Below are 15,221 nucleotides of genomic sequence, written 5' to 3'. Positions count from 1 at the left end.
TACAGAAACACACACTGCAGCCAGGGTTGCCACCTTCTATTGAAAGCCAACGCAGAGATAACATTTTTTTAGATCTATTTATTATATATTTATTTATCTTGCCTTTGGCTGTATCCTCCCCTCCAAATTCCGTCAACATGGCTGCGCGACGTCACGTAATACACATTGCCATAACAATGAGCTGCTCTGTGACGTCACGCGGCATCAAGTTGACATGACAATGGTGACGAGGCATCATGTGATGCCACATTGTCATGGCAACATGTCACCACCTGACGTTAGTGTCTTGTTGTCATGGCAACGAGGAGGGGGGGCGTGACGTGATGTACATTGTTTTATAAATAATGTTTTAAAGTGTCCCGGTTTTTTATTTTGAAAATCTGGTCACCCTATATACATGGGAAGGATGCTGATCCAGGGATTAACCCGATTGCCAATTCTTGGAGTCAGGAAGGAAATACATTTTCCCCTTAATGGGGTTTTTTGTTTGCCTTCCTCTGGATCAATAAGTAAGTATATATATAGAATAAAGTATCTGTTGTCTGAATTTAGCATAGGTTGAACTTGATGGACCTACGTCTTTTTTCAACCTCATCTACTATGTAACTATGTAACTATATATATATATGTATGTGTGTGTGTGTGTGTGTGTGTGTGTGTGTGTGTGTGTGTGTGTGTGTGTGTGTGTGTGTGTGTGTGTGTGTGTGTGTGTGTGTGTGTGTGTGTGTGTGTGTGTAACCCCCTTGTAAGTGTATGCAGTGGAGATAAACACTTCCCCCTGCCTGGCTTCTCTCCATGGTGTGCTCAGGGTGTGACTTGTTGATGGACATGGCATCAGGATGTGACTTGTTGATGGACATTGGACGCTAGAGAGGAGGGATTACTGAGAGAGGGTCTTTATGAGTACCTGGCGTATCATGCAGGCGCAGAGCTGCTGCAATCAGGAGGGAACTCAGGGCGCGGGTCATGGTGATATGGGAATCAGTTAATGAGTGGTACAACTCGGTGGATGCTGGGTGAGCAGGTCACACACCAGTCTAATAGGTGATCCAGCGTTGAGCAGCGGTCTGCCTGATAAAGGGAGGCGTGAGTAGCTACCGCGGGGATCCTTATCACTGACAAGTAAAGGATACCGAAGTCTTTGCAAAGACGCAGGTGTAAGAAACTCTAAAATTATTAATGGTAATGATGATTATAAGACAATTGTTGGAAGGAAATCTTAAGATCAATAAATATGTCTAATTTATTCTGACACTAAAATGAGTTCTGAAAATCTTCTTACATGGTATAATGTCAAAATCTTCTGTAGATTCAGGTACAAGTGAAGAGGTGTGGCTAACTTATTTTAACAAACAGAATCTATGGATAGATAAGAAGGTCATACGGCTGTCTTGAAATGTCTTGGGAAAGGCCAACGAAAGACAGACAATTACTGTCATGATATGCTGTGGTAATCAAGAATGGTAAAAAGTAGTTTTGATTGCCTTGTGTGGAGGGTGGGTAGTTCCTTTTCAGGTTTGACATCATGTTAAATGGCCTAGGAGTTCTGAAAGATACTGTACATGGTACCATAACTGGGAATAGAATTAGTAGTCCGGCAAACTAGGTAATTTTGTCTGGATAAATATGCAGCAGTTTTAGCTAAGAGGGTTAACATCACAATATCACAATCAAACTGAAGGATTTCACTCAGGAACAGAATAATATGCAACCGTCTTTGGTGATATCATAACTTATTTGGTTGTCACTACCATTTTGTACTATTTTGGTATGTGAGTATTTATCTTCAAAATAAACGTTTATTTTTTGTGTGCGAAAACCAGAATGCTGAGTTCTGTTATGTTGGAGTAATCTATAAAAATTACAAGGGATATTTAACAGCAGGCCTGATACATTAAAACACTATCTACAATAGCTTCAATGGTGTGCCAGCACCATGGGCCCATTAGATACAGGGTCGGGTGGTATTGGGGAGAGACATTTGCGTATACCCGCGCATGGTCTTATGCGAAATATATTGTGCATAATGGTGAATGATACTCCCGTCTGAAGATCATATGTGTATCTACTTATATATCTATTGTGTTTACTAAGGGCTGTGCTATAAATACGTCTCTGTTATCTACATTCCTGTGTTTCAATTTGCTACGAACTTGGTAAGCGAGGTAGTACTGGCTATTAATGGGGAGGAGGAGTTGGACTTCCGCCTTAGCAGATAGGTGCCAGTCTAAGGATAATAACATATATATGGCCCTTGAGTGCCTGTTAGGCTACCTAGGCCTACTCAAAGGGGAGTATGGCTAGGCCACAGGGGGTTAGTGAGGGGGTTAGCTCCTTGTATTCCATAGGGTTCTCTCTGCAATGCTGCAAGACACATAGGTGCCCTCTGCCAAGCTGCAAGATCCACAGGTACCCTCTCCAATGCTGAAAGACCAACAAGCAGTCTCTGTAATGCTGCAAGACCTGCAGACATCCTATGCGCACTGCAAGACCTGCATCATGCTCTGCAGTGCTACAAGGCTGAAAGCATCTTCTGGAATGCTGCAAGACCCACAGTAGCCATGTGTGATGCTGCAAGACCTGCATGGGCCTTTTTTTACACTCTGAGGTGCTGCAAGACCCGCAGGCGCCCTCTGTGATGCTGTACAACCCGCTGGCACGTCTGTGATTCTGTAAGACCCACAGCTGTCCCCTGCGGAACATGAAGATCTGCAGGCACCCTCTGCGATGCTTCAAGACCCACAAGTGCCTTCTGTGATGCTTTAAAACAAACAGGAACCTACTGTTTTGCTGTAAAAAAAACTCTGCGGTGCTATAAGAGCATCATGCACCCTCTACCATGCAGCAAGGCCCCCAGGTGTCCTTTTCGATGCTCCAAGACCCGCAGGCATCCTCTGTGAGGCTACAAGACCAGTAGGAGTTGTCTCGGATGCTGCAAGACCTGTCTCAATGACCACGATCCGAGCTCCATTCTTTTGCGCATTATCAAGCCATAAAGATCAGCTTCCTGTCCTGGTTCCCACCTTCATTGGTGCCTTAGAGGGACCTACTGTACTGTACTTTTGAGCCATGTAGATTTTAGTGTCATTGCAAAATTTTGAATTAGAAGTTGAGTAACTGACCTTTGGCAGATCTGTTGAGGTGAAGATTATTTGAGGACAAAGGTCTCAGAGATAGATACTGACCTGTAGTTAGGAAATCCTATTTGCTCTCCCACTCACAAATTGATAACATGTTAAATGCAAGCTGCACAATTCTGCAAGTCATAGCAGGATACCTCTACGGTAACAGCCTATAAAACTTGCAAATATAAATCTCTGTACAGTATTTTGTATGTGGGATTTCAGATCAATAAAATACAACTAATATTAACCCCGTTGTAGCCCATGGCCAGCTTGTAATAGGCAATAGATCCCTTGTGGCATACGAAACCGGATGACAAGCGAGGAGTTAACTACTTTCTCCAACTCACATTGGGACCTAATTAGCCTCCCTGTGTGAACTACCCCAGCACCAACCCCCAGAACTGCCACCCCAACATAAATACACGTCTGTATATATTTACTCGTGTGTGTTTGTATATATGTACACACGTGTGTATATTTATGTGCGTGTGTATCTGTGCATACATACACTACCTTGTGCACCACCATGAGAAAAGTCCCACGGGTGGACCGAAACGTCGTTTTTTGTGTCTGTTTTTCAATACAAAGAACTTGTGATCAACTTAGCTGTGTGCTGGCCCTTGATATCGTGCTTCAACCGGTATCATTTCGTATGGTATATATATATATATATATATATATACACATATATATATATATATATATATATATACACATATATATATATACACACATACACATATATATATAGAAAAAAGAAAACCTCTTAGAAAGCACTCAGACAAATGTTTGCAAAAATAGAAAAGGTAGTTTTATTAAATCAAAAAATAACAGACATACAAACAACTAACTGGAGAGCCTGCCTGACTAAATATAAGAAAAATGTGGAAAAAAGAACAAAAAATAACTTAAATGCAATATAATAGACCCAATATGAATAATCTGATATCCTAGAGTGGTGGCTCACTGCGGGAACAGAATTCCCACAATGAAGCAATCCAGACCGGCCGGTCACATAAAAAATACTAAGATAAGAGATATCATGAGTCTACACAGAAAAATATACAAAAATACAAAGAAAACAACATGTGTGCTGTACCAATGGCAGAATATAGGTTAACAGCAATATGTCAGCCTATTGCCACTAAAAAGATTTTATAACAAAGGAGACATATAAATGAGTTCCTTCAGTGACCCAAATACATAAATCAGAGCAAATGGGAAAAAAGAAGAGGGATAAAAAATGATACTCAGCTCCTTGGTAACATGGCACTGCAATCATGGGTCAGCACAGTCCACAAGATAACGTCCATAGATGAAGGACATTAGGATAGTCCAAAATAAGGCATAAACAGGCAGGGTCAGCAGCAGCAAAAGTTAAAATGAGCCCACTGACGCGTTTCGTCCGCTAAGGCTTCTTCACGAGTGGTACTAGGGCCGTGGAGCAGGAACACTTAAATAGGCTGCAGATAATTTCGAATTTCACGCCAAAACGCCCTTTAACCCAGATGTATATAATCTGTCACTTGATTTGTGATGATAATTCGTTTATATAAGCAGTGTTACAGCTGGATGGCACTGTTGTATATCAATAGTGCAGACCGTGATCTCAGTATACATATCCCGGAAGCACGATGACGTCACAAAATGATTTTACCATTCGCCCGATAAAGAATATGATGTCAGTGAGGGCAATGTGAATGCCTTATCCAAGATGGCCGCCGCAATAGGCAGGCTACAGTGCGCGTGTGCGAGATCTCATGGGCAGTCCTCGCGGGATTTTGTGACGTCATCGTGCTTCCGGGATATGTATACTGAGATCACGGTCTGCACTATTGATATACAACAGTGCCATCCAGCTGTAACACTGCTTATATAAACGAATTATCATCACAAATCAAGTGACAGATTATATACATCTGGGTTAAAGGGCGTTTTGGCGTGAAATTCGAAATTATCTGCAGCCTATTTAAGTGTTCCTGCTCCACGGCCCTTGTACCACTCGTGAAGCCTTAGCGGGCGAAACGCGTTAGTGGGCTCATTTTAACTTTTGCTGCTGCTGACCCTGCCTGTTTATGCCTTATTTTGGACTATCCTAATGTCCTTCATCTATGGACGTTATCTTGTGGACTGTGCTGACCCATGATTGCAGTGCCATGTTACCAAGGAGCTGAGTATCATTTTTTATCCCTCTTCTTTTTTCCCATTTGCTCTGATTTATGTATTTGGGTCACTGAAGGAACTCATTTATATGTCTCCTTTGTTATAAAATCTTTTTAGTGGCAATAGGCTGACATATTGCTGTTAACCTATATTCTGCCATTGGTACAGCACACATGTTGTTTTCTTTGTATTTTTGTATATTTTTCTGTGTAGACTCATGATATCTCTTATCTTAGTATTTTTTATGTGACCGGCCGGTCTGGATTGCTTCATTGTGGGAATTCTGTTCCCGCAGTGAGCCACCACTCTAGGATATGTCTATTATATTGCATTTAAGTTATTTTTTGTTCTTTTTTCCACATTTTTCTTATATTTAGTCAGGCAGGCTCTCCAGTTAGTTGTTTGTATGTCTGTTATTTTTTGATTTAATAAAACTACCTTTTCTATTTTTGCAAACATTTGTCTGAGTGCTTTCTAAGAGGTTTTCTTTTTTGTGTTTTCATATTCATTATTTTCCTCTAGCACCACCTAGCAGTCTATGTTTTCTCTGTTATAACGTTTTCAGATATATTTTTCTGATTTATTTAGGTTTAGACACTGCACTATTTATTGGTAGCTGATGCGGTATTCATCTTGTGGGTATGATATATATATAGATATATATATATAGATATATATATATATATATACAACGAATAAACAAGAACAGTAGGCACTCCGTTGGGGAAATCAAGATGATGGCTGCAAATCCTATATAGAATAAATAGGCAATACGATACCGTGTTTGAGACGAATATCAAGAGGCAGCACTCCAAAAGGTAGTCAAAAAAAATATTGTATTAACAAGACATCATATCTTGTTAATACAGTATTTTTTTTACTACCTTTTGGAGTGCTGCCTATTGATATTCGTCTCAAACATGGTATCGTATTGCCTATAACTCCTTCCAGTTACAGCTCACTAATTCACATTTTTTAGCACGTATTTTGTTCAATGTGTATTAAAGCCTAATTTGTTATTCTATTTAATTATTGCATTATTAATGAGAGCAAAATCTCACCAGAACAGAGGGCTATAGGGGATTCCTAGCTCGCCATGTGCAGGGTGCTACCGAAACTAACTTACCCTAGGTGCAGCTTTGATGTGTCCATCCAAAACTATCCCAGTAACATGGGATAACAACCCCAGGCCCACAGGGTTCATGATACTGTTGATCTCTGTTTAGACACCAAGACCAACCATGAACAACTGTGGAGCCCTGATCAGAGTTGACCTCTATCGTTTCCCGGTCTACATGAGGAAAAATGGAGACCCGGGTGATGACCAATCAGCAGAGACCTTACCTCTTCTGAGGAACAGATCAATCAAGGCTTTGAGCGGAACTGGTGCTTAAGGACAGCCTCAAGAGTTGGGACTTTGAAGCATGGGAAATTGGAACCGGCCAATGGGAACTGAGCCGACGGGGATAGGACCAGTGCACCACTTCTCGAAGTCAGCTTCATACCTCCTGCAGGGGAGAGAACAATGCTGTGCGTTTGTAGCATGTGCTCTTTCAGCAATCAGGCTCACCCTTTCCCACCTCACCATTGTCCCCAAACACTGCACATGTCAACCACACACACAAAGACTAGCCCTCTGACTCATTGAATGCTAGCCACTTAGCCATTGTTACTGGACCAGGCATACAATGAATCATACAGATACAGCAGAAAACACAAACATCCCATAATAACACAGTTACTGAATACACAGCGAAAAACAGATATCTAACCTGGCTTAACTATTAGTGCTGTATACAACAAAAAAACAGAGAAGCCCAAAGCTACATCCAATATGACAAAAATACACAGTGAAATACATATGCATCTCTTGAAAAAGGGTAATTTAGTTAAACCCTTTGGCCAAAGCATTTTAAGCCTGCAAGCCGCATTAAATCTGAGGGTGTGTAATTGGGCACTCTAAACAGTTTAAGTGAATACTATTTAAGTGTGACTTAAACACAAAATTATAGTGTCCGTGCACACAGTGTTAAATTGTGAAAATTAAATAAAGAGTGAACCAAGTGAACAATTAATTATAAATCTTAATCAGCAATATTTGAAAGAAACATATAACACCACCAATGTGAAGAAAAAATATAATATTGAAGAGCAGCTCAAAAACCCTTTGTGATAGACTGTTCTCAAGTCTATTTTTCCTTGTAGGTATCTGAAGTTTTTAGGGGATCGTCAAATGTTCACAGCAATTGCATGTAAAAGATAAGAAAACACAGCATAGTGCAACCAATTTTGAAATGATATAGTGTGTGGAGCTGTGGATGAATTCAACTCACACTTTATCCATAATGTTAGCGCATATCAGAGACACTGTTTCTCTCTGATGGAAGCAAACGGTGATTCTAGACCTTCAGTCTCGATCCCCCAGGTAAGGTAAACTCTTCCCCCGGATATAACCATAAAAAAGAGAAGGACTCTTACAGTGTAGTATTTTCCAAAGGTATATTCATGAATATTGACATAGAATAAAAGTGCACTCACATTTTACACTAAGCTCCCCACACTATATAATTTCAAAATTGATTGCACTATGTTGTGTTTTCTTATCTTTTACATGCAGTTGCTGTGAATATTTGGCGCTTCCCTAAAAACTTTGGAAGCCACATCAAGGCATGACCAAATATTGCAGGTCCTAACACTGATTAAAATTCTTATTTACCTCTATAATTAGAGGAAGAATGATCCCATTGGATCTGTCCCAACCAGCTGCATGAAAAAGACCTGCTTACTTGGAAAGTGGGGAGGGGCGAGCTTAAACCCTGGGAGGGTTTAATTATTATTATTATTATTATTATTATTAACAAATAGAGCTGGCAGACATTTTCATTGCTGCAGCTGCTCTTTCTACTGAAGGCTTCAGAGTTGCTGAGTTCCCCCATCGTTTGCCTCCAAGATCGGATGCCGTCACCCCAACAGCGGATGTGACGTCAGACGCCATCTCCCACCCGGTCTGCTGTGAGTCTAAGGAGAAGATCCCCGGTGAGCTGCTCCACACTGAACCAGCACTCCATTTGCCTCAAGTAAAGCCTTATGTGAACTATGATTATGTACACAATGTGAGTACAATTCCTAAAAATTTGTTGTTTGTTTATATAAATTTTATGCACGATCGACACTATGGTCTGCCTTTCTTTTGCATGTCTCTGATCCACTCACATCTACTGACGTCTGAGCTGAGGTGCTGATTTCTTATGCTGTAAACCTGGGCTGTTGTTCCTGAAGATCCTGACACCTTTCTACCTGCTGTGTAGATCAATGCTTTTTACCTTTTGACCTGCTGTAAGTAGGCATTGCTATAGAGCCAAGACATACATGTTTTATCCAGATTGAAAAGAACTTATTACACTATTGTATGCATTTATTTTTTATTTTTCATGGGGTATCCCTGCTATCTTCGCTCCCTTCCCATCCCGGACAAGCTACTATTGAAAGGAATCTGTACACATTCCTGGAAGGTTGAGAATTTGATCAGTGATCACCTTGACACATTTTATTTTGAATTTTAATTTTGTGCACTATTTTATCACAGATTGGGTGTGGTTAGCGCCGGTAACAAATCACTTTAAGTTCACATATTCATGAATATTGACATAGAATAAAAGTGCACTCACATTTTACACTAAGCTCCCCACACTATATAATTTCAAAATTGGTTGCACTATGTTGTGTTTTCTTATCTTTTACATGCAGTTGCTGTGAATATTTGGCACTTCCCTAAAAACTTTGGAAGCCACATCAAGGCATGACCAAATATTGCAGGTCCTAACACTGATTAAAATTCTTATTTACCTCTATAATTAGAGGAAGAATGATCCCATTGGATCTGTCCCAACCAGCTGCATGAAAAAGACCTGCTTACTTGAAAAGTGGGGAGGGGCGAGCTTAAACCCTGGGAGGGTTTAATTATTATTATTATTATTATTATTATTATTATTAACAAATAGAGCTGGCAGACATTTTCCAGCCAATTAACCCTTTTGACTGGGTCGCCATTTTGACTGGTAGGGACAGCAAGCGGGTTTAACCTTTACTGTACCATGCCACGCTGCCCCTACTGTCAAAGTCCACATCTACTAAACAGTGCTATTCCATAAAACCCCTTCCATTGATGAAAGACACATTACACTCCATCCAGTTAAATGTGCTGCAAGGTGTCTTCTGGTGCCAAGCCCCTAATCAATAATCTGTGAAGTGGTTTTACCCAATGCATATTGAAATCTACTTATGTGCCATGTAGGTTTTAGTTTAATTGCAAAATATTTAACATTGGGCCATGGGAGATTTGCAGAGGTGAGGATAGGTTCAAGCCAAAGGTCTCAGCTATAGTTATTGACCTGTAGTTATGAAATCCTATTTGCTGTCCCACTCACATATTGTACTGAGAGCTTGTGATACACAAGCAGCAAAGTTCTGCAAGTCATAGCAGTACACGTGAATAAAGCCTATAAATCAGGCACAAATACATCTCTGTACAGTATTGTATATTTGGAAGTTAGGGTAAAAAAATTAAAGTAATATGGCTGACTTCAATCAATAGAAAAAAAAGCTAAAATATTCAAGACTTTCCCCCCCCCCCAAAAAAAAAAGACAAAAGTGTCTTAAATCCTAGTCTAAAATTAGAATGTAATGGAGATTATCAAAGAATGGAACAAAAAAGTGAAAAGTGACTTAGTGACTGGGTGGGTGGATGGGAGGCAGTGACTTGGCAGTGACTTTTGGCAGTGACTGGGTGGGTGGGTTAGGCAGTGACTAGGTGGGTGGGAGGCAGTGACATTGGGAGGCAGTGACCTTGGGAGGCTGTGACTGGGCTATGGCAGTGACTGGGTGGGTGGGTGACGTACCTTAAGCGGGTGGGTGCTGCTTCCTGCTGCCAGATGCTTTCCCCCCTGCTCCTGATATCCCTGCGGCTGCGGGCTGGGGCGGGAGGTGGGCTCGGTGGAGGGGCGCGCGGGAAGTTGGCGGGTGGGGGGGGGGGTGGCGACACTGGCGGGCTGTGGCCATTTTGGGAGCAGGGGAGCGAGAGTGCCAGTCCATATGGCGGGCTGTGGTAGGAGGCACGTGCACGTTGGGAGCGGGGGGGAGCAAGAGTGGCGGTCTGGGGCAGGAGACGCGCACGGGAGAAGCGGTGTCTGCGCTTTTCCTCCTTCCCACATTGAGAGCGGGGGGCAGCCTGGGGGGGGGGCATGGGAGGGTGGGGGGTGTGATGCTGCTGGAGGTGAGGCGCGGTGAGGCTCAGGATGCGGCGTGTGGCTCAGGCTGTGAGGGTGAGGGCATGTGTATTTGTGTTTCCGACGTCACCCCACCCCGCAGGCCAATCACAGCATGAGCCGCCGCCAAGCATGTGAGCCGCCGCAACCAATGAGCAACCTCACAAACCCACACACAACCAAACTTTCAGTTTTATATATATAGATTGTGCAAGACACCGCATGCCATTATACCAAGCATTCACAAATACTTATTTTGCCATGATGCATGTCAAATCAATAGTTAAAGGAGGTACTTCAAACATAAAAAAAAATGAGGCAGCACTCCTCTAGTCTTATATAAAAAAAGTTATATTCATCCATAAATGATCAACTTTTTGGTTCCACTTTGTACCTTTTTCAAGATAAAAAAAAGTTATAAAGTTGTCCCAAAGTAGGACCACAACATTGATTGTTTATGGATTATTACATCATTTGTATTTTTGATACAAAACCAGAGGAGTGCTGTCTGATTTTATGTCTTTGAATACTGTAAGAAACCACCTGAATAGTCAAGGCACCGGATGATGAAAGTGTGTATACACATCTTGTTGATCTGTGGTTATATTTTATTTCCTAAAAAAAAAAAATTGGGATTTTATTCCATATCCACCGTCATTTACATTACAATAGATATACATGCAGTGGTGCTATTCAGCTAGTTCGCAACGGTTAGTGCGAAAGTGATCCTAGATTTTCCAAAGTTCACTGAATCGGTCTTTCATTCGGAGACAGGTGAGGGGAGTTGGTATGCTGTGGCGGGCTCCAGATGTTAAAGAATTAGCTGGTAATAAGAATCACTTGAGGCAGCGCAGGACTGCAGGGGAGGAGCGCCATCTAGCAGTCTGACCCGGAACTTCCGGTGTCTGTTGCTAGAGCATGCTCCTCTCCTCGTGCTACTCTGCTCAATCTCAAGTGATTCTTCTACCGGCTAATTCTTTAGGACGGGGGCTCGCCGTACCGCATACACTCTCCCTGTGCCTGTGTCCACTCAGGTAGGCATGGAGGAGGGAGGGGTGGGAGATCTGACGGGGGGAGGGAGATCTGAAGATGCTGAGGGGAACTGGGGGAGATCTGAGGATGCTTAGATTAGATAGGGGTTAATGGAATTTAAGGCGTTATTAGAATTTAAGGGTTTAAAAAAGGTTTGGGGCATTTAAGGGGTTAATCCCTGCTAGGTTTATAGTTAAAATGTTATTAAGTAGGGTTAATGGCATTTAGAGGTTACTAGAATTTGAGGGGTTAATTAAGGTTAGGGTTGATGGCATTTAATGAATTAATTAAGGTTAGGGTTAATGGTGTTTTAGGGGTTAATCCCAGATAGGTTTAGCATTAATGGCATTTAAGGGGTTAATTAGGGTTAGGCTGGATATCATTTATAGACTTAATTAGGGTCTGGGTTAATGGCATTTAAGGGGTTTATTAGGGTTAGGGATAATGGAATTAAAGGGGTTATTGGCATTTAATGAGTTTAATTAGGGTTAGGGGCATTTAAGGGGTTAATCCCAGCTATGATTATAGTTAATGGCATTTTAAGTAGGGTTGGGGATAATGGCATGTAGTGGTTAATAGAATTTAAGGGGTTAAGGTTAGGGTTGATGGCATTTAAAGTGTTAATTAGGGTTAGGGTTGATAGCATTTAAAGGGTTGATCCCAGCTAGGTTTAGCATTAATTTAATGGGTAATTAGGATTATTGTTAATGGCATTTACAGAGTTAATTAGGTTAGGATTTATGGCATTTAAGGGGTTAATGGTAAAGTATTAATCCAAGCTAGGTCTAACGTTAATGGCATTTAAGGGGTTAATTACATTTAAGGGGTGGGTTAGGGTTAATGGCATTTAATGTGTTAATGGCATTTAAAGGATTAAAAAGGGTTAGTGGCATTTACGGGGTTAATCCCAGCTAGGTTTAAAGTTAGTAGCATTTTCGTTAGGGTTAATGGCATTTAGGAGTTAATGGTATTTAATGGGTTAATTAGGGTTGGGGTTAAAGGAGTTAATTAGGGTTTGGTTTGATGGCATATACATGTTTAATTAGGGTTATTGCATTTAAGAGATTAATTAGGGTTAGAATTAATGGCATTTAAGGGGTTCATCCAAGCTAGGTTTAGGGAGAAGTTATAAGAGTTATGGTTAAAGGCACTCAAGAGGTCAATTAAGGTTAGGGTTAATGGCATTTCAGGGGCTAGAGTTAGGGTTAATGACATTAATTAGGGTAGGGGTTAATTGGATTTAAGGGTTATATGCGTGTAAATTGTTAAATAGGGTTATGATTGATGGCATTTAATGGGTTAAGGTTAGGGTTAAGGGCATTTAAGGAGTTAATTAGGTTTAGGGTTAATGACATGTATGGGGTTAATGGCATTTAAGGCGTTAATACAAGCTAGGGTTAATGGTATTTAAGGGGTTTATTAGGATTAGTGGCATTTAAGGGGTAAATCTCAGCTAGGTTTATAGTCAATGGCATTTTAATTAGGTTAGGTTAATGGCATTTTGAAGTTAATGGCATTTAATGGGTTAATTTAGATTAAAGTTAAAGGCATTGAAGGGGTTAATTAAGGCTAGGGTTAATGGCATGTAATGGGTTAATTAGGGTTAGGGTAAATTGCATTTGAGGGGTTAATCCCATCATTTGGGTACTTGGCCAATGAGAGTGAAGTCCTGAACATGGCATCTAGTTGTTTGTATTGGAAGTGACGGTAGAAAGTGAGGGTTGAAAGTGTTAGGGTTATAGGGGGAAACAAAATTTTAAGTATTTGACATAATTTGATTGCTTGGCTAATGAGAGTGAAGTCCTGAAGATTACATCTAAGTGGTTGTGTTGGAAGTGAGGGTTGAAAGTGTTAGGGTGTCACGAGAGACCAGTACTTTTAACACCTTTTACCTTCCGGATCAATTCACTAGGCAGGACAAGGTAGTGGAATAAAATGGGGTGTATTCTGGTAAAACCAGCAGACATACAATGAAACACAAAATACAAATAATACATGCTTAACTGGGGGGTCTGCGGGCACTCTCTAGCCTCACTAGGTGCACGCCTGCTTCAGGAAGGCTTACCTTGTCTGCTCCACGTCCAGGAAAACTAAAGGACTTTCTCTGGGAGAAATACCTGGCTTTCCTCACTGGCCGGGTCTTCGTTGGATACTAGAACATGGCCACGACTGTTGAACTTGTCCTCAGCTAGGCCAGGCTTCTCTGGCAACTCCATGCCAACTGCTTTGCTATTCTGAGCAAAGCACTTTTGAAAATCCCGCCAGCGCTTCACCAGACCAAGTCCCAAGAATGTCTGGTTCTCTGATGGGACACCGCGGTCTATTTAAGGGGACTGACCTATGTTTAACATGGAAGAGGTACTGACGACCAAACAGAGAATGGATTGTAACGGCAACAGCCAATCACAAACTGAAAGCTCGGCTTGCTGCACGCGTCAAAGGATGGGGGTGTCGAGGGGCTAGAGAAGCCTACAAGCAAGAAATTTGAACTGGCCAATAGGAACCGTGCATACGATTAACGGCTTCCCCTTGCCAGCCCCATACCTCCCGCTGGGTAGGCTCCATTTAGTCTGGGCGAAGAAATATTTGCCCCTGTGGGGAGTCTTTGTTTCTGGACCTGGTACTCTGCCCTTCCCTGCTCGCCAAACTTCCAGACACCTCTTGACTTCTATCCTCCCATTTGATCCAACATCTCTATGCAGACAACATGGCTACTTGAATTACCAGGGCTGTCTTCAAAGCGATGAATACACATTTTAAAATTACATTTCTTTTCTATAACTTGGGCTCAGGAACTTGGAATGTAAAACTTGGGCTCAGCCAATTTTTTAAAACCAAGTTTTGAGAACTTGCTGTCGGGGAAAACAATAATTCATAGGGGAAACATTGGGGTATTAGGGTGCACACGCGTACCGGCAAATAAGACATGATTTGCGGGTAAAATTATGGGACAACCAGTAATGTTGCCCCAAAATATTTTACACACATTTGAATACTTTTTGTCCCACATTATCCACTAGTAAAGTCCTGTTCCCGAAATCCCAGTTCTGTACCTATGATGGATAAGAGGTACAAAACACACAAGGTTTTTAGGGGTAACCAGCTGGGCTTCACCTTTATTATGAAGGCTGGCTACTCCAACATTCACATAGGGTTATAGGGGGAAATTAAATTTTAGGTATGTGACATCATCTGAACCCCTTCAGTGTATATCTGCGTCACCCCAAAGACGGATGCCTGATGGGGCTCCCCAAGAGCTGCTCCCATTTGCACAGGACCAGCGTGCTAATGGTTAAAATGTGCTTGTACTTTGTGGAACACCAACCCCACCCACTGTAATGTTAATGAGCCAAGAGGACAAAGAACTTTGAATTTGCAGCTGCATTCAATTTGAACTTCTTCAGTGTACATCTGCGTTGCCCCAAAAAGCGGACCTCATTTGGGTGATAAGGACCTACTACGCGTCTCGCAACCCCACAGTTCTTTATCGCCAAAAGGACGTACAACATTGTGAACGCACGCGCATGCATGTCACAGGGCGCCATCACATGCCCTCATCCAGAAGCTAAAACACAGCTGTGTGTCGAGTATAAGGATTTGGTGCCAAGCAAGAAATTATGTAACCACGCTTCGCATG

The 15,221-nt window shown here is 41.7% G+C and overlaps 1 long non-coding RNA gene across 1 annotated transcript in view; it reads right to left on the bottom strand.

Annotated features, from left to right (window-relative positions):
• Positions 1-10,313, bottom strand: part of LOC142500928 (uncharacterized) — a 17,927-nt gene extending 7,614 nt beyond the window's left edge. The window contains exons 1-2 of the long non-coding RNA XR_012803358.1: positions 10,187-10,313; positions 6,633-6,796 (exon numbers count right to left, since the gene is read on the bottom strand). This is a non-coding gene — a long non-coding RNA (uncharacterized LOC142500928). The remainder of the gene's footprint in view (positions 1-6,632; positions 6,797-10,186) is intronic.
• Positions 10,314-15,221: the final 4,908 nt, after the last annotated feature.

This window comes from Ascaphus truei, chromosome 8, assembly GCF_040206685.1.
Source record: "Ascaphus truei isolate aAscTru1 chromosome 8, aAscTru1.hap1, whole genome shotgun sequence".
In the NCBI taxonomy this organism is placed as follows: Eukaryota; Metazoa; Chordata; class Amphibia; order Anura; family Ascaphidae; genus Ascaphus; species Ascaphus truei.
The sequence above is the reverse complement of the archived record's forward strand: the minus strand, read 5'-3'. Positions and strand labels throughout refer to the sequence as shown.